Source organism: Lissotriton vulgaris, chromosome 3_1 (genome assembly GCF_964263255.1).
Source record: "Lissotriton vulgaris chromosome 3_1, aLisVul1.2, whole genome shotgun sequence".
Taxonomy (NCBI): Eukaryota; Metazoa; Chordata; class Amphibia; order Caudata; family Salamandridae; genus Lissotriton; species Lissotriton vulgaris.
Window position 1 is genome coordinate 1,726,494,834 of NC_141689.1, and position 21,558 is coordinate 1,726,516,391.

Here is a 21,558-nt window from a genome sequence, read left to right on the forward strand (position 1 = left end):
GCGGCACGCACAGTGACGCTGAGCCGGGTGGCTCTGGGCATCACTGTACTTACAAACATCAATAAGTGATAGAAAGAGTGACAGGCACAAGTCACAGAGGATGATGAAGAGACATTGCAAGAGCGCAGGACACAAGCGAGGCTACACACGCTGAGTTCATCTTCACAGTAGACGGCTTGTGACAATGTAAACATTTATGGCAGCAGTTTAACCACCATTGCCGGAGCATAAAGAGGAGATTAAGTAAAATACAAAAAGTACTCACTATTTGTGTTACAAATTTAGCCACAGCCTATATCTCTAAACATAATCGCAAGAATGCCTTTATAGATGAAGGTGTGGGCACAGACTTCAGTTGCAGAGCAAACACGGTGGTACACGATTCCTCTTCACAATGGCAGGCTCCCAGGACGCTTGCATGTAGAAAAGCCCAAAAGATTGGAGAGAGTAGATAAATCAGCAGTTTGTCTGCCTTTGTGAGCATTTTAAAGGCTAAGCTCACTTATGGTAGAGAGATATGCAATTACTGTACAGTTCAATTTTGTACTTGCATGGAACCGCTTACACTAGTTCAGTTCATAGCCTAGTCAGAGGATTCTTAAATGTGGAGCCAAAATTTGTAGCTGCTGTGTACACACCATAGTAAAAAATGTTAAAGATAGCTGGGTGTCAATGCAGCAAGAAACATGGCAGCAGGTAACAAGGGCTCTGTCAGAAGAAGTCAACAGGAATGGCAGTAGAAATCAGGTAAAAAGCATTAGGTAGCAGGAAGCATATGCCCTGTTTGAAGCAGGAAGAAGCAGGTAACAGGAAACTTACGCCTTGTCCATGGGCTGTCCGGTGAAATTTTGACACTGGTGGGGCGGGAGGGCATAAAATCCTTACATAGGTTCATTCTAAGTAGAAACTTGAATAAAAGTACCTTAAGAAGCTTGTAGAAGGTCAGTTAAAAGCTTGAAGAAGGTCCTCACACATAGTTTTGATCCACCTCGTCGCCAATTTATGTTACATCCTAGTAAAGAGTTCTAGAAGACTTGGATAAGTTACAGATGATAAGTTTGTTCTTCTTAGATGGTTAGATTTTCCAGTAGATATGTAATCAAAACCCCACCACTCAGCCCAGAATCCAACTGACAGTCCCACTCCAAGCATACCAAACTTTCCAATGACATCACATTCCGGGCGTGTGTACTTACACGTGCATGGCTTAATCGTTGAGACAAGCATATGCTACTGGCAGGATCAACCAGGTAGTCGCACCGGACGACGGGGTGGGAGCCGCGTGCCCATATCCCCGACCGGCCACCTTCGCGCGAACCTCCGCCTCCCGGGAGCCTGTCCGGGGAAGGAGCCCGCCCGCCTGGGCGGGAGGGCTCGCCAGAGGGGTGCGGAGAGGGTGCGGTCGCATGGGCACCGGCAGGCCCAGCCGTCTCCCCCAGAAGGGAGAGGCGGGCCGAGGCGCAGCCTGAGCGAGATGCAGGGGTGCCGGAGCCTGGCAGCGGCGGCACCCCTCAGAATGGTCGTTCCGAGCTGCTGTGGAAACATGCTGGGCAGGGAGGAGTGACAGTGTGGAGTGCGGGGCCTACGGACTTGCTGGGCAGCAGCATCCGAGGGCCTGGCGCCAACCGACCCCTCCTGCTCAGGTCGGACCACTGGGGGGCACGAGCTGCCGGGGCCGCTCGGCCTTCGCTCTGCTGGGTTCAAAGGGGCCTCCCGCCAGGCCGCAGGCCCTCGAGTCGGACGGTCCATGCGGGGTGGAAGCTCCTTGCTTGAAACAACAGCTGAGGCTGGCCAAGCAGTCCATCCCTAAACGGACCGAGAGTGCCCAATCGCTCAGAGAGGTTTTCCAGTAGATATGTAATCAAACCCCCACCAGGAGCATCCTCTCTGCTGCTCAGCCCAGGATCCAACTGACAGTCCCACTCCAAGCATACCAAACATTTTAATGACATCACATTCACACTAACATTCTATACTCACTAGCTGAACAGCAGAGGCAGAGTAACAGGGAAGATGTAAGGTAGAAACCTTAGATATAACACATACATCGGAGGGGGACCGTCACAATGTGACAGACTCAGTCGAATACATTGTTTATAATTCTGTTCCTTCGTGCAAGTCCAACTGCATTTGCTGTGGGGTGTACAGCACCAGCCTCTTCTTCCTTCTCATCTTCGGTGGTGCAGGGACTTCTATTCATGGAGCTTTTGTACGCACACATATGTTGTGCAACACACAACATGCCATGATGATTTTGTTGACCATTTCTGGACTGTACAGCAGATTACAATGCATGCTTTTGCAACGCATGCCTTTACGACGCAACTTTTACAACGCAAGTCATTACAACGACTTGCGTTGGGGGATGCTGGATAGTGAATAGTTTAATTTACTATTCCAACTCCAGTCCCCGTTGATAGTAGGGAAGGTGTTGGATAGTAAATTAAAACTATTCCCTATCCTAGAGCGCGCTCCAGTGCAAGTCGTTGTAATGACTTGCGTTGTAATAGTTGCGTCGTAAAGGTACTTCGTTGTAAAAGTTACGTTGTAAACGCTGTTCCCCCTGTACAGCAGGCTGCCACCTGTGATGTTCAAACAATGAAAACGTGACTTTAACAAGCTAAATGTGCGCTCCACAATGGACCTTGTGCGTCTGTGTGCCGCATTATACTGCCTCTGGCCTTGGGTGGTGGGGTTTCGTAGGGATGTCATCATCCATGGTCCGAGTGCATATCCTTGGTCCCCTGTGACATATAAGGGAAAGATGACTACATCATTGGTTGTGCTGGATGTGTTGTTGATGTAGATGGATTTGCGTGTTGTCATTTAATGTATGATTTTTTTATCTCATGTTGGCCATGTGTTGCTTCTGAATGCTTTAGTGCATGTTTGCAAATAATATTGGCTCTCTGCTGTTACTCCCTCCAACATCTAATTGGTGCGCAGCTCAGTTGCATGAACAGCTCTTCTCCGGTCTGCCACTGACACTAATCCAACAAACGCACTGTCATTGCCATTTGCAATGTAGGATGCAGTAGAACACACAACACACAGTTGACATTCTGTGCTGCTGCAGCTAGCCAGCCTGCAGCAACACACAACACATGCTGTTTCCTGTTATGAGCTGACCCAAAACAACAGTTAGCTACCCCTTACATGGGCGAATTTTGCGAATTCGCGGTCCGCAAATTTGCGGATTTGCGAACTCACAGCTCGCAAAATTTGTGCGAGTCCACGTCCAATTCCGACCCGGCTACCGGGTACTGTAGAGGTTCTCGCTGATTCGTCTCGGCCTTCTCAGCTTTACAGCGTCTCCACGTGTAAACTGTAACTGACTTCTGCATTTACACGCGGAGACGCTAGAAAGCAGTACGGCTTAACCTGCCGCTCACACGGATACTCCTATGGTGTGTCGCATCTTTGGTATTAACCATCACACGGACGGCTGAGACGAATCAGCGAGAACCTCGACAGTGCCCGGTAGCTGGGTCGGAATTAGAACCGGCTGAGAGCACCTAGCCATTGTGGCAATAGCTTTCAAACCGCTGCCCGCGGGAGCCCTGATGATGTCGCGGGCTACTAGCCCTGACGAAACACGTGTTGGCTGGGCGTTATAGATTAAATCTGAATTGAAGAAAAACTTCTGTCAAGACTACTTTTACATTGTTTGTCTATTGGTTGTGTTGTTTGATTACCAACTGCATTTACTCTGTAAAAGGCGACGTGTGCACAGATACCTGCTGTATCAATTATGTTTGGATCTTGGTCCTAATTGGAGGTTTAGGTTCTTCCTCCTATCTGGGGCACCCTCAAAATAGTGGTTAGAAATGATAAATAACGTCACATACGGGAGGCGCCAGTTGTGGATCGACAATCAAAAAAAACTGGTCCGTTATCTTCAAAATGTTATACTGTGTTTGCTACTTGCTGGTGTTACTGATGCTGGTGTTACTGAGTGTCAACTTTCTGTTGAATTATTTTGACTTTATGTTAAAGACTATTGGCTACAGTATTTTTCTTTCTTTTTTCATAGATGCTACTCCCAAAAAGCTCACCCATAAGGAGATGGCTGTCCGGGCCAGGGCCCATAAGCTGGAGGCTATTTGTGTCGAGTATCGACGGTTGTGGGCTCGGGAGCATGAAGAGGAAACTACAACAACCTCCAGTACATCCTCCTCCACTGCCCCCGGGTCCACCAGCCACAAGCCTCCAGCCAAACAGAGCCGTGGCCCGACAGCCTCCCGCCGCCGCCGCACAGCAGCAAAAACAACAGCTGCCCCTCCCAGAGCCTGGATGGTACCCCAGCGCCGCCTCCAAAAGCGAGTGGACTACCTGGAGCGGTTGGCCGAAAAACATCAGCGCCAGCTCAGGGACCTCCGCAAAGAGCTGCAGGACGTGCAGCACCAGCTGTCCAAACGCCACTGGAGGAAGTGACTGTCCCTTGTCCCTTTTTTAAAGACTGTGGGGGGGGTGGGAATTGGGTTTTTGGGAAAGGGTACTTTTTGATTTTTGGACATTGGTTTGGTTACGGAGGGGGGTGAGTTGGGGTAATTCTATTTTTGTGACGACAACAACATCCATAATTTATATTTCTTAATAATTATATTTTTCATTCAAAAACACAGTATACGCGCTCATATTATTTTGTGTGGGGGTTGGCGGTGGTTACTTGACGTTTGGTTTTTCAAACTTACCAGCATGAATGAAACATCTTGTCCTGAAATGTACCAAAATGCAAGTAACCGAGTTAGTCAATTCAGTAGCTCTACTACTGTACTTTACTAGTAGTACTGTTAGTTTCTGCTCTCCTCCAAACTTAGTCCTAGCCCATTATTCTACTACCTCCCCAATATGATTTTCTTACCTGTGATTTGGCAGTATCACCATATGAAAAAAAGAGGAAATTAAACATTGAGTGGCCTGAGCGTAGCATTAGAAACAGTACAATAGATAATACGGCACAGAACAGTGCCCTAACCTAAGCAGTGCCAACGTAAGGTAAGTATTAATCATTTCATTGTTTGTTAACGTCGTGTAGGAGGAGGATGTTCTTATCAATCCACGATGGCGCACATGAACTTCTGGTTGCTTTGACCTTATCCTCCCCAGCAAGTGTGTGGAATTTATTGTTGTTGTCAGTCACACCTCAATGAAATACCATACAGCCCGGGGGAAGAGGGTTAGGGTTTGAACATTGGATGGGAATGGGGTTTTATTGGAAAGTTTGGTAGAGAGGAAAAAAAACACAGCATGGACAGTCAAACAACAAATGAAGAGAAACAAATCTTTGGATTAGAAGATATTGATAAATCTTGAAAGGGACATAATGGAAGTGCACTACTGCATGCCATAAGTAGTAAATGGATGGTTAGGTTACTGAAAAGTAGTACTACTACTTACTGCAACTTACTAGTAAGTACGAAGAAACAAGTTGACAGTACAGTGATACAGTCGTTACGCAATTTCACTTGCCTCTCTACCCTCAGAGAGAATAAACACATTAAATTAGTGTTAAACATAGCAAAGATGTATCTAATTGCTGGAGGGAGGGATGAATTTGAAGCAGAGATCAAACAAACGCACAGAGTCACACTCGTAGAAGTAAGTTCAAGTTCACAACAATATCATTTAAAAGATAAGGAGAATTTTGGATACTCTTACTGTTTTTGTAGTTGTCCCGTTGAATTTGTGAAGTCGATGCATCCAGCCATTCCTCTTATTCGCGGTACTCCTTCATTCCATCGGATGCTCCGTCGATCAATCTTGGTGACCAGACACACTGTCCACTACCTGCCTGATGCGGATTTGCGGATCGCTAATTGTAAGCCTGAGTAGTATATCGATGGCACAGGGTAAAAGCCTGCCTGTAATTGATGATGGAAAAATACAACAGTCAGTGTTACAGACACCTCGGAAAATAAATATGTAAGGCACGCTGTGTAGTGCAAAAATTATACTGTCACTTTCAGAGATGACAAGCCCCAAAATCCAGAACACCCCACATTACCCTTCCAAAAACGTGCAGAATAGTGTGCTGTCTCTCAAGATGACCTCTCTGGCCTCCGGTACCATAGTTGGTACCAAGCTTACCACGACTAACTGCAAGCTTACAAATGCTACAAATGCTATGTTTTCCCTTGTTGTGCAAACACTAAAGAAGTCCAAACTGCGGACTTCAAATGTCTGTGGGAGGCAGAGGAGGCGATACTGGTCATGCTGCTAATGCCAGATGAAGTGGAAGATGTGTGTTGCCGAACTTTACTACGTTGTGCACTTGCACCACCACTAATTGAGGTCGAGATGGATGGAGGTCCCTTCTGGCGAGAAAAAAATATGGAAGCGGTAGGTGGTGGTGTACTAGTTAACTCCAATGATGGTGGTCCCATTGCCTCCTCGTCGACAACCTCACGCTCAGCAGATTTTCGGGCTAGGGTAAAAATGTCTGTTTGCTGCATGCCCCCTGAGGCTGGAGTGGCGTGTATGATGACTGCGTCGTCGTCGTGAGAGTCTTCATCAGCAGGAGTAGTATACGCCACTTCTTCTTCAGCACCACACTCCATAAGTACGAGAGTTTTGGGGACCTTCCTTTTATGCTTAGCTACCTTTTGTCATATCATGGTGTGCCTCACTCTCAGACGGCAGTGGTGGTTCCCAAGTTGGATCCATATCATCAGAAGGAAGGGGGCTTCAAGAAGATGTAGACACCATCCTTGATCTTTTCCTTGCTAGGGATGTGGAAGACAATGAATGATCAGGAGGAGCGGCTTCCTCAGATGATACCTCGTCTTGAATGTCGATTTCCTGATGTGCCCCCACTTAGGGAGGAACAACTATTGTGGGCACTTGTGCCCCTCCATGCACCTCTGCTTGTGCATCTCCTTGCGCTGCCTCTCCTTCCACATGTACTTGGGCTTGTACTTGCACATGTGGTTGTTGTTGCGGGTGTGGTTGTTGAACACTCGTCAGATGAGTTACAACAACCTGTGTTGATTGAGGGACATTGCTGCTACTTTCTTGCGATGAGCCAACATCACTGGTCGATGGTGATTGAACAACAAGACTAAGTGCCTCTGCAGCACTCAAGGGCATGGACTTAAGTTTGCGTGGTGGTGGTGGCACTGGGCCCAATGGAGCGGGGTGCTGCTCCCAGCTTGGTCCCCAGCAGATCCTGCTGCTGCTGCAGGCGTACTTTTTTTTTTATTCCCCAAAAATATGGCGGGCGGCACTCCAGTCTTCCTGGTAACTTGCTTCTTCTGCTCCTTACCGGCAACTTTCTTGCTTGAGGAGCTACGGGGAACTTTTTTGGGGGCCATCTTCTTCAGATGTCAGAACAGCATGCCGCAGTTGCACGAGCTGCAGAGTTGTCTTGTCTGTGGCCACATGTGACGTCGCGTGACGTTATGCTGCACACACCGCTGCAGGACTTCTTCCTGGCACTGGTGGTTCTCTTTTGCACCTAAAAGCAATGGAAGACAGAGGAACATCAGGTATACACCCCAAAAAGTCGAAAAACACATAAAAATCACCACAATCCCATGCCATCAATGCCCTCAATGATGTTTAAATTCAAGACACCCCACAGAAAGTCTAGGCCCATGCACCACTGAGTACCCCTGGGCATAATGGATGAAAGCTAGGCAAAATGGGTGCAGGCCTGTGAACACTGCCTGCCTTCAAAATGGCCCCTTGCCCCCGAGCACATGGCCAGGGCCTGCCTGTACCAGCACTCAAAATGGCCCCCGCCCACATGGCCAGTCCCAACAACACCCCCAAAAAGTCGAAAAACACTCAAAAATCAGCACAATCCCATGCCATCCATGCCCTCAATGATGTTTAAATTCAAGACACCCCACAGAAAGACTAGGCCCATGCACCACTCACTACCCCTGGGGAAAAGGCCCCAACAGCAGCCAAAGAAATCGAAAAACACACAAAAATCAGCAAAATCCCATGCCATCCATGCCCTCAATGATGTTTAAATTCAAGACACCCCACAGAAAGACTAGGCCCATGCACCACTCACTACCCCTGGGCAAAAGGCCCCAACAGCAGCCAAAAAAATCGAAAAACACACAAAAATCAGCACAATCCCATGACATCCATGCCCTCAATGATGTTTAAATTCAAGACACCCCACAGAAAGACTAGGCCCATGCACCACTCACTGCCCCTGGGCATAAAGGATGAAAGCTAGGCAAAATGGGTGCAGGCCTGAGAACACTGCCTGCCTTCAAAATGGCCCCTTTCCCCCCAGCACATGGCCAGGGCCTGCCTGTACCAGCACTCAAAATGGCCCCCACCCACATGGCCAGTCCCGAACAGCAGCCAAAAAAATCGAAAAACACACAACAATCAGCACAATCCCATGCCATCCATACCCTCCATGATGTTTACATTAAAGAGACTGTAGCAGGGTTTCCGTTCTCCCACAGAACTGTGCATAGAGATCTAGAACCTCAGTGAGTTAGGATGATCCAAAACTCATCTCAGTGTCAGAAATCCCCTTACCTAGCTAGCTACAGTGTCTCATGGATCATTATGAAATGATCCATGTCTTAGACAAACCAGAACATGATCTTTAGAATACCTCAGGAATCGTGGAACACATGCACACTCTTTCGTTATATAATCATTTCAAACCAAAACTGAGAGTCAAAGAACACAAGTGCAAGTTTGAAATATTTATTATTCAATGCAAAGTTCTCAAACGCAGTATCTTGTATAATACCAAAATGCAGATTATAAAAATCAGAGTCAGCAGCATAGTCACTAATCCATAGTAAGCAAAAGGTGCTAGCATGTTATAATGCAAAACCTATAGAAATCTATATCACCTATATTTCGCGCACCCTATCTAGCATATTATTTTATATCTAAGAAGGTCTCATTCGGGCTTTAGCAGGGCGGCCCCATACCTCTCAATGTCAGTAGGAGCAGTTCACATCAACAGCTACCAGCTCTCTTCATGCGCAGCACCAAGTGTCTACGTTCATTCCGTGTAACTCTATCTTAAACCCGCGTAGAGCCCAAAATGTTGGCATCAACATTATTTGTGTTATGTCTAATGTGGTGCGAGGATCAGGCCTCCCAGCAACCTTGTGTTAGGTTAATCTTAGAGTGTGCAGCTCTCAGTGTGCAGACAGTTGTACCAAGTGTACCAGGCAAAGCTGATAGCATAGAAATAACATATTATTCTCAAATAAACCACCTCATCGCTTCTAGGGTGAAAGCTACAACAACAAGTATGTGTCGTGTGCAAAACTGAAGCCGAAGGCAAACCGGCTGTTTAAACATGTAATACACTCATGCTAACTTAACGCAATATATGTAATGAAGTATCCATATGACACCCCCCCATTGGTCCGAGCACCGTCAAACATAAGGGAAAAGGCAATACTAAATCAGACACAACAATTGAAAGCAAAGTTCAATAATCTTGAGCTAAAATAAGCTAAAAATATGTATGAATGAATATGTATGAATGCCTACAGTGGCCTCAAATCTAAAAATAAAAACAAAACTTTTGAACCAAAAGTCATCCACCAGGTCTCAAAAATATGAAACGTAGGACCAGGTTTCATCAATTCAAATGTTTGTAAGAGAAAAAACAAGGCACGTATCCGATTTCCAAAGTCATGTGCCACATTGACGTTATCCCCAGCGACATCACATGATTGTACTCTCCATCAGCTGAACATAGTCCATCCCTCCAATCCAGCGAGGGGAAAGTCATATTTCACAACAAAGCATTCCTCCCAGGCATCTCACGATTGGAAAGTATATGCAAAGAAAGTTGCCACAGCCTCCAGCATGAAATCACTGCCATCATCCGAAAATAGTTCAGCAATCCAATTTAGCAATGGGAAAGAACATACGTGCTCCTCCAGCATCGGATCCTCCTGTAACGTCAGAGGACAACTCGGTGGGTTCACCAGATCGCTGTGTGTCAGAAAGGCATCCGCCGCTGCAGAGATCTCCCATTGGCCCAGAACTCCATTTATCGCTGCCAAGGCCATAACTCTCTCGCCAGAACAGATCAGCTCGTGAGCCACCACGGGACGCATTAGCTGATCAAAATCGACGTCAGGAGCAGTCCTCAAGCATAGGCACAAATCAATGGCCCAATCGAACTCGCAGCTCAGGCAGTGAAACACAGGTTGGACACACGTGAAGTCGGTGAACCGAAATGACAATCTATAGGCCGTGCTTAATGCTGCAAGCGGCAATGTTCCATAGTAATTGAGCATCCGATTACGGCACAGTGTCAGGAGGCGTTGAACGGCGTCTTGCGCAGGACGGGCATCCATGTTTTATGAAGAAAAACACCAACAGAATGCCTGCGGCTACAGCCAGCAACACAGGTAGTCCACCAAACAAACTCGAAAAAATAGTGTGGAAAAACGTGGGAATGATACCAAAAACTTTTTCAAATGTAGTCACGAGGCCACTGCTTACTAATTTAAAAAAATGTGCAAGCCCAGTCGTTGAAGAAGCGTTAAAAATCTGGTGCACCAGCTCACAGAAATGAAACGGCAAATCAGTATTTAAAAGCGCCTGCACCTCTGTGCGGGTGTTGGCTATGTGAAGGACATAAGTTTCCCGGGCCGAACTCAGGGTCACTTGTTTTTGAGACAAAAGGGCCCTTATTCTGCTTAAACCATTGAATTTTGCTTCCAAGGTTGCAATCCGTGGCCAGATGGAGACATCTGAAGACCCATGCGTGGGTGGGTATAGAACATTCTTGCAGCACACCACACGCTCTGATACAGTTACCACATAAGCCACACCAATTAATAAACCACAACATAATTCGTTGTTTAAAAGTAAATAACTACCATTAGCTAATAATGTAAACGTGGGAACCACTGCTGGAACTGGCGTGCCTTTTAAAACACATGCTAAATTTGGGCGGTCCTGATTACAAGAACCGTGTAACTGAATGTGTCTGCATATTAATGACTGGTCAGGTGACTGTGTGCAATCCTCACCATTAAGATTCACTTCTTTTCCATCCTTCAGACATCTGTATGTGTATGGTAATGACCATGCCTCGTGTAAGAATGCATTGCCTAGTGGTTCATATCGTCCTATAGCAATATACCGCATACAGTTAGTAAATTTATATAAAGGAAATGGTAATGTAATTAAACTATGAATCAGCCACGTGGCAGTAGTGGTTTCAGCAACTGAGAAAGGCAAGGATTCTAGTTTCTCAATATGTAACATAGAAAATGATGCATCACGCATTGAAAGCATGCGCTGTTTTTCAGTAAGATTAAAAGGGGCGAAAAGGGATGAAACGTTCAATGAGTTCCAGGGAACTCGACCTGCCTTAATTGTCTGTAGAGTCCAGGCAAACTGCATTACAGAACGCAATTGATTTTGACCATGGTATAACGTGGACACTTCATCATGTACAATATCAACAACAGAAGAAACAATATTATCCAATGTGTAAATCCTGGAAGAAAGCATGTTAATACTGTTATCTACTACTGCTAGCACTTTTTCCAAATTTGCTTGATCAATCGCTCTCAGGCGTTTAGCTGCCTCAACCTGTGAAAATTTCCAAATTTCATTGTATACAGCATAAATAAAGCGTTTAGATCTACCCCTAGTCGGGCCTTTTATAAAATCATTTAGCTCTATATTCTCATTCAACTGGGACAGATGCAGTTTAACTGCAGCCAAAGTGGAATGTTGTAACCAGTTCTGACACAATTTACCTACTGAATAAGTGGTAACAGTGTGATCTGTTTCAAACCTGGGATCTGGCCTGATGTGCGTAAAACCTTCAGATAAACCCAAAAACCTACGTTGGCAAGCATCAGTGCTTCTTTGCCACAAAAGCCACCCCTCCGGATCAAAACGGGAAATATTAAAGGAGGAATTCTGCAAAAGTGCTTGTATCCCACTGATGGATATTGTAGTGAAATTACTCCAACCTGAATATTCTTCCAAGTCAGGGATAGTAGGGGTATTTAATTTTTTAGATGTAGCCAATCCAAAACATGTTGTTTGAGAAACAGTAGAATTTAAAAACAACATGTGATTCGGGATGAGACATGCACGATGCAAAGCCTCAGTGCCTTGTACCTGCCAATCTTTGGTACCCCAAACCGATTTAAGGTCAATAGCATCCTTCCATAACTCATAGCCATCCACAGATAACCTTTCTAAAAAGGATTTTGAATACAGCAATTTTGTATCAGTAAGTCTAACTTTGGGTATAAATTTCTGGTTCACTTTAAAATAAAACGACTCAGGATTTGATTGATTAAAATCTGTAAAATAAGAGTATTTTCCCAGAAATGTACTTGAGCTCCCCTGCAAGGGAGTAGGGCAATGTTCCCACTGAGTGTAATTCACAGGAACCCTCCTGGAACTTGTCTTGTGTAAGAAATGATTCCCATAATGTTGATAACAAAACAAATCACCATAATTGACAGAATCTAAGTACAAATCCTCAGCATCAAAGGCCGCATAATATTTCAAATCAGAGAACAATGCTTCCACGGCCTGAAGATCCCAATCATCAGAACGAACATTTTGCTTAATCACATCTCCCATGTTTACTCTAAGCACATTAGGAACATTAATAACTTCTGTGGGCCATGTATCTGAAACCTAACCGCATCCCACACAATTCCATCAAGGACTGGCCAAGCAGTAATCTGTACTGAATGTAAGTCTCTCTTTAGTCTGTGTACTGAATGAGAGGAGGAAAGAGGGGCCAATGTTCCATTAAGGTACCGAATTCCTGTTCTTTCTTTCACATAATGGCCATCGATCAGTCGGAAAAAATAAAACACAAAACCAATTGACATAAAAAGATGAAATAAAAATAGTATCAGCCAAATGTATGTCCAAGGTGGAATTAAAAAATGTTTTTTAAACAACGTGGCATATTTTGCAATAGTCGATGGTTTCTTCGAAAGTTCCGAATCAGAGTCAAAAGAGAATCTGGATTGGTTAGCCAAACGAGCTTGTAAATCGGACATAGATAAATCAGCAGGATCTGCATAGGTCACCTCATCAATGTTAGTAACAGGAATAGTATTTAATAAAGGACTAGTTATGGCAGGCATCTCGAGGGACACCTCCTGATCTGCACCAGATGTAATAGCCAGCACAGAGTGCCTCACCATGGAAGGACAGGATACAGCCGGTGTCATGCTATGAAGAATCGGCCACCCTGTACGTCTTGACATTGTCAATAGAAATAAATCTGTTTTCTTTACAACCTGGAAGTGGTGGTAAAATGACTGTTCTTGTGCCCTTCACTCCAAGAACCCGAACAGGTGCACGATATGAGGGACCAAACTCTTTCTTGTTATCGATCTTCTCTCGAACCAGTTCTCCAACTTGGGGTAGCCAGCCAACTACCGGGATCTGCAACGCATCATCCGACGTGGAGGGCAAGTGTTCCTTTGCAAGACTGTCTCTGGTCTTTTGTAGATCCTGTAAAACATTGCAATGTTCATCTACGTCAAAGGCCGCGGCCTGGGCCTGGCAGTCTGCACCATCAAGGTCAGGTATGTACATCTTGATACCAAAGAGCATTTCGTATGGGGTCCGCCCACCCAGAGACCTTCTAGGGAGATTATTAAGCGCACGCTTGCACGCCATAGAGGTGGGTCAGCCAGTTTCTACCAGTGCCTATAACACGGGCTGTCAAAGATTGCTTTAAGTCGCGGTTCATTCTTTCAACTACAGAATTGCCCTCAGGCCTGTAGGGACTTGAAAACTTCACCTGTACTCCCAACGAAACCATAGCATCCTTGTACGCCTTAGAGGCGAAAGCCGGACCCTGGTCCGAATGGAAAGTACCACAAGCAAAGATTCCCACAAAGACACGCAAATCCTTAATGACAGTTCGCGAATCAGCGCTTCGATGCGGCCATACCCATACAAAGCGTGTGCATGAGTCAACTGCTACTAAGATGTATTTATACGCAGTATCAGAAGCAAAAGGACCGCAGTGATCCAAATAAACACAACCAAGTGGTTTATTAGAGATGTACAACTGTGTCTGAGGCGGACGCGCAGCAGTAGAAGGCTTGATCTGCTGACAAATGTCACACATAAGGACATAATCGCGCGTCTGTTTGTACAGTCCCCGCCACCAGAACCTCTGTTGTAGCTGAGATACAGTGGCTGAGACGCCCGCATGCGCAGACGCCACACCTTCATGAGCCGCTGTAATCAGAGAAGCTCTGCGATCCGAGTTGGGAACTAGACGCTCTCCAACTTCAGGAATTTTCACATAAGGAACCTTATCGGGACTTAAGTGGTATGTGTACTTCGAAGGGAACCCCGCAGGATATTTACCTCCCTTCTATGTGGCAGCAACAGCCGCCAAGATGTCATCATCTATTTTGCTTTTGGACCTCGTGACTGCTGCAACTAAGTATTTTGATACCGCTGACTTCGCTGCTTCATCAGCAAGCGAGTTGCCAACAGCGTGGAACCCCACGCGCTGGTGGCCGAGAGTATGAATCACAAACACGAGCGGCAGTTTCTCTTTAAGTTCCGCCACTCGGACCCAGATCATTTTATGTTTTATTGTGCTACCCTTGGAATCACGAAAATCATTCTGAATCCAAAAGAACAAGTTCTCATTGTAAGACTGGACACAGTAGTAAGAATCACTTACGATTAAAGTCGTCACACAAGGATCAGCGTACTCCAATGCGAGCATAAGAGCACAAAGCTCTGCTAATTGTGCGGTGCAGTCCCCTAGCGTTTGCGTGTGCACAACACTGGACTTGAACTCATCGTTCACCATGGCACCGACTACAATGGCGCAAGCGGAAACGTAGGCGTGTTTAGAGCTTTGCGCAACCTGCGCCGAACCATCCGTGTAAATGATACAATGGAAATCCTCCAACGGCCGCATTGCTAAAGGAGCAGGATGAACAAATTCATACTGTAAATACTCCTGCGACCGTAAAGCGGCGTCAAAAATAAACGTGACATCCTGAGATGTCAAGGATGTAGCCCACTGAATCCACCGAGGGTGCAAAGCTTTAGAATTTGGTACACTGGCTTTCGTGACCGCCTCCAAGGCTGGACACGGGGTGACAACCAACATGCGCTTTCCCTGCGACAGGGCACGTTCCTTAAGAATTGCCATCTGCACAGCCGTTAAAACTTTCTCCACAGTGGAAAAACGCAGTTCAGCCGAAGTGTACAAGTGTGACTTGTAAGCAATAGGTACAGTATCCCCTTCATTAAAAGTCAGGTACGTGAAACCCACCGTCCCAGGGATAATTCTTATCACCAGGTTGGTCTGGTTATCACGAGTCTGTAAGTAGTCAGAAGCGAGCATATCAGACTGCAAGGACTGCAGAATGGCTGAATGCTCAGGCAGCCAGCATGATTTGGAAAAAGATGGTTGTACCAAGGCATATAAAGGCTTGATACGCTGGGCATATTCCGGAATGTATGTCCTCCCGAAATTTAAAAAACCCAGTAAAGACTGTAATTTTTTCAGCGTTGTCGGAGAGCGCAACTGCGCGCACTTCTCCAGGAACTGAGGAGCCAATCCCTTTCCTTCATGGTTAAGTTCATAACCTAGAAACAACACTGTGTACTCCACAATGTGTGATTTTGCAAAGTTAAACTTGTAACCCATGTCTGCAAAGTTACAAATTATGCTGTTTACTCGACACAGATGCACCCAAAGTTCGTCGTCTGTGAGATAAATGTCATCCACATACGAACATGCAACTGGATCGAAACTCTCTAAAAGAGAGACTATGCGGGCGGAAAACACTCCAGGACTATTTTTATATCCCATTGGGAGTCGATTAAACTTTTTTTGTACGCCGCCGCACGTAAAACTGGTCCATTGGGAACTTAGACCATCTAATCTATGTGCATAAAAACCATTGGAAATGTCAAGCGTGGTTTTGAACCGTTTACGCTCAAGACTATTCACTAGGGCAGAGCCGTGAGTATTCTGTACTGCACAGTTACGGCAATGCGAGTTCAAATGCCGGTAATCCAAAACCAGACGATATGAGCCGTCCGGCTTGTTAACAGTAAAAAGGGGATTATTCATTGGTGACACACACGTTTCAATTACACCTTGATATTCCAATTGTTCAAGGATAGCCGCGACCGAAGCTTTAGCTTCACGCCGTATGGGATACTGGGGTTGTGGCTGCGGCTGTGACCGTAAAGGAATCTCATGGCTAGGGGACAATTTATCCCAGCCACACTGATTTCTGTACACAGCCGGCGCAAGCGCCAGAGCCCACTCTTCTGCAAAATGCAGCGCTTCCACTCTCGAAACAGTGTGCGCGAAACTGGGGAGGATTACCTCCTCCCCTCGCGGAGCTGCGAGAACAAAAGGTGGGGGCCAGTCAGCCTCCGAAAGCAAAATGTCATACGTATTCGAAAGATTCTCCCAAAATACCCCTTTTACAGTTCGCTGCATGTCACCTTCAATTAACAGGACAATTTCAAAAAGTCTTTCAGGGGGAGCAACATGTGTATCAGCTGTTTCAATCACAATAAAAGTCTCAGTCGCTGTCACCTTCAACAGTGGACGGAGGGCCTCTCTCACTATGGTAATCTCCGCCGCGCTGTCCAGCAAGGTCAGAGCCCACGTCAGATTCCGAAGCCGCGTTCTCACTATCTGGGGCATATCGATGCGCCGTTAAGGCTGCGACTTTCTTCTTGGCAAACTGCGGTCTCTTTGGCGTAGAGTCGTCCCGCTGATCCCCTTCACTTCGCGTGCGGGGCTGGCCACGTCCTTGCTGGCCACCCCTGCCCCTGCCGCCCCCTCCACCACCGGTTGACGGAGCCGATGAGTCCTGAAAGGAACGAGGAGAGCGTTGGTCAGATGCCTGATATCTGTCAGGCGATTTAATCGTAGCGCGATCGCGCAATTCATAAACTCGATCCGACTGCGCAGGTTGTGTAGGCGCCGGACTAGAAACCTGTGTCTGTTGTTGCTTACCCTGATTCTGCTTTTTAGGCCAATTTTGTTTTTTGGACTTGGGTTGTCCACCCGTTTCCGAAGAATGCCCCTGGGGCTGCTTCTTTTCTTTTTCAAGAAAAACCTTTACACCCTTAGAATTGCGGCCAACCGTTTTATAAGCCGCCACAATAATTCTTGCCAGCTGACGGGGTTTCTCGGCATCGGGAATTAACGCCAGACCATTGGCCACCTGAAAGTTCACTGCATCCCCTTTTACATTCGCAAGGATAATACCGCAAACTGTCTCAAATGAACCGCTCAGGCGCATACCCAACTCAACCGCCGACTCCGGTCCGTGATCATCCTGAACACGTTTTAGGACCGCAGACAGGTTCGACACTGACGGGGTGCCAAAGCACCTCGAGTAAACCGCTGCAAAAGTCTTACCCCATGTTTCACAGTCAGCAAGTTCAGGGGCTAAATCCTTCGGTAAACTAAGCGTAAGAATCCGGTGTTTTTCACCCGGAGTCGTATTAGGAAACACAGCCTCCAGCTGGTCGAATTTCTCGGCAAGCCAGTAAGGAAAATCATCCTTTTTCTCTGGCTTTCTGCCCATTACGGAATTCACCAAGACAGGACTGATTTTCAAACCAGCCTGTTCCGCTCGAAGCTGCGCACCTGCGGGGGCTGCGCCATGTATATTACGACCAATGTAATGAACAAGCGCTCTAATCACGTCAACCGCGACATCATGCAGACGCAGCAGATCACCCACATTACAAGTGGCGCGATTAGGATGAGGAGTAAATCCGCCCAAGGCGGGCCAGTTTGTGCCCGGAATGGACAACGGACCTAACCTCGGAGCCGTTAAAGAATGGGGTAGGACGCCACCAAACCAAACTCCGTGCTGCCAAACATCTATAGGTACTTCCAGTGCCCTGTACGGAGCATAAGCCGCCGGAACAGCCGAGGCAGTGTATGAATGGTAGACACCCGAATTAGCGTTTACTTCCGGAAACGTCACCCAGGAATAAAACAATTCGTACGGGTACGCATGTTCCGCACTCACCACTAGAACCACAGCCAAACCTTCCGCAGGGACATTATATGCCCGCAAGTGGTCGCGAACCGCGACGCGGCTATGCTGCGCTATGTCCACGGCCATGTTAGCACAGGAAGTTAAAAAAGGACAAAGAACACTTTGTAGCACAACTGGGTAGTAACTCAAAGAAACCGTTTATAGAAGAATTCAAGCTTGAAAAGACCTATTCCAAAAATAGGTAGGTTTTCCGACACCACCGTTTACCGGAAACGGGAATGAAGGTGTCAAGGTATGAATGATATACTACTCGAGTGTCATGTTTTAAGGCCAACCAAACCGTTGGGCGCCATGTAGCAGGGTTTCCGTTCTCCCACAGAACTGTGCATAGAGATCTAGAACCTCAGTGAGTTAGGATGATCCAAAACTCATCTCAGTGTCAGAAATCCCCTTACCTAGCTAGCTACAGTGTCTCATGGATCATTATGAAATAATCCATGTCTTAGACAAACCAGAACATGATCTTTAGAATACCTCAGGAATCGTGGAACACATGCACACTCTTTCGTTATATAATCATTTCTAACCAAAACTGAGAGTCAAAGAACACAAGTGCAAGTTTGAAATATTTATTATTCAATGCAAAGTTCTCAAACGCAGTATCTTGTATAATACCAAAATGCAGATTATAAAAATCAGAGTCAGCAGCATAGTCACTAATCCATAGTAAGCAAAAGGTGCTAGCATGTTATAATGCAAAACCTATAGAAATCTATATCACCTATATTTCGCGCACCCTATCTAGCATATTATTTTATATCTAAGAAGGTCTCATTCGGGCTTTAGCAGGGCGGCCCCATACCTCTCAATGTCAGTAGGAGCAGTTCACATCAACAGCTACCAGCTCTCTTCATGCACAGCACCAAGTGTCTACGTTCATTCCGTGTAACTCTATCTTAAACCCGCGTAGAGCCCAAAATGTTGGCATCAACATTATTTGTGTTATGTCTAATGTGGTGCGAGGATCAGGCCTCCCAGCAACCTTGTGTTAGGTTAATCTTAGAGTGTGCAGCTCTCAGTGTGCAGACAGTTGTACCAAGTGTACCAGGCAAAGCTGATAGCATAGAAATAACATATTATTCTCAAATAAACCACCTCATCGCTTCTAGGGTGAAAGCTACAACAACAAGTATGTGTCGTGTGCAAAACTGAAGCCGAAGGCAAACCGGCTGTTTAAACATGTAATACACTCATGCTAACTTAACGCAATATATGTAATGAAGTATCCATATGACAAGACCCCACAGAAAGACTCAGTCCATGCACCACTCACTACCCCTGGGCAAAAGGCCCCAACAGCAGCCAAAATAATCGAAAAACACACAAAAATCAGCACAATTCCATGCCATCCATGCCCTCCATGATGTTTACATTAAAGAGACCCCACAGTAAGACTAGGCCCATGCACCACTCACTACCCCTGGGCAAAAGGCCCCAACAGCAGCCAAAAAAATAAAAAACACACAAAAATCAGCACAATCCCATGCCATCCATGCCCTCCATGATGTGTACATTAAAGAGACCCCACAGAAAGACTCAGTCCATGCACCACTCTCTACCCCTGGGCAAAAGGCCCCAACAACAGCCCAAAAATCGAAAATTCCAAAATTGTAGTTGCAGCAACTGGGTAGGGTGTTAAAATATCGATAACAAAAATATAGCTGACATAAATATCGTTGCAAAAATATCGTTTACAAAAATATCGACACCCTATACTTAAACAGGTAAGTACATAAATATCGACTCCAAAATATCGTTGTAATTAATATAGATGTAAAAAATATCGACTTTTTAAAATAATTAAAATTACATTAAATAATAAATAAATATAAGTACTATTAACAAAATACATTACATTACTTTTATTTTATAACTATTTAAAACAAATTTACTACACTTTTTAATTATAAACTTAATAAATGTGGACATATAAATTAATTTTACACATTACTTTATATAACAACAATAATACATATATATAATTAAAATACCCCTTTACCCAAAAACCCAAAACTGACCCTGAACCCTAAAAATACTCCTTTACCCAAAAACATTTTCACTAAAAAAATCCTGTACACACACCTAAAATTAATTAAAAAATTAACATAATTAATGACATAATTATTATTCAATTAACTAATTAAAATTAATTAACTATTATTTATTACACTATTTATATTTATTTAAAACATTAATTAATCTATTATTTCATTATATTTAAAACCCCCTTTACCCAAAAACTGAAAACTGACCCTGAACCCAAAAAATACCCCTTTACCCAAAAACCTAAAAACTGACCCTGAACCCTAAAAATACTCCTTTACCCAAAAACTAAAAACTGACCCTGAACCCTAAAAATACCCCTTTACCCAAAAACTGAAAACTGACCCTGAACCCTAAAAATACCCCTTTACCCAAAAACTGAAAACTGACCCTGAACCCTAAAAATACCCCTTTACCCAAAAACTGAAAACTGACCCTGAACCCTAAAAATACCCCTTTACCCAAAAACTGAAAACTGACCCTGAACCCTAAAAATACCCCTTTACCCAAAAACTGAAAACTGCCCCTGAACCCTAAAAATACCCCTTTACCCAAAAACTGAAAACTGACCCTGAACCCTAAAAATACCCCTTTACCCAAAAACTGAAAACTGACCCTGAACCCTAAAAATACCCCTTTACCCAAAAACTGAAAACTGACCCTGAACCCTAAAAATACCCCTTTACCCAAAAACATTTTCACTAAAAAAATCCTGTACACACACCTAAAAATAATAAAAAAATTAACATAATTAATTACATATTTATTATTCAATTAACTAATTGAAATTAATTAACTATTATTTATTACACTATTTATATTCATTTAAAACATTAATTAATGTATTATTTCATTATATTTAAATTACTTCCCACCCTACTCCCCTATAAACCCACAACCCGCTACGGAACTATTAATACTAAATTCAACTGAAAATACATTATTAAATAATAATATACTACTAAAAATACTACTTTGACTAAAAATAATCATTAAAAACACTACATTACTTATAATTATTTAAAAAACGATATTATTGTAAACTATGTTTTTGTAAACGATATTTATTACAACTATATTAATGTTAACGATATTACTTACCTGTCTGTCGATATTTTGGTCAGACGATATTTTTGTCATCGATATTTCTTCCTGTAGATATTTTTGCGGCGATATTTATGTTAGGCGATATTTTTGCGGCGATATTCCTGCTCTGTACCCAGCAACTGTAATGCCCCAAACAAACTTACTTGTGAAATTTCTAATCCAAAAGTGATCCAAAAAAAGTCAAAAAGGCCTCAAATCCAAATATCCAGCAGCATCCACAAAACGTAATCCTTCCAGGTCAAGATCCAAATGAAAGTGACCAGCACATGAAGAAAGCACTGGGAGGAGCCTACTTATAGGAACAGGAAGTTGGAGACTGTGGGGCACTTTCTTCCTCCCACCCCCCACCCCCCAAAATGGACTCCTTGCAAAAAAAAGT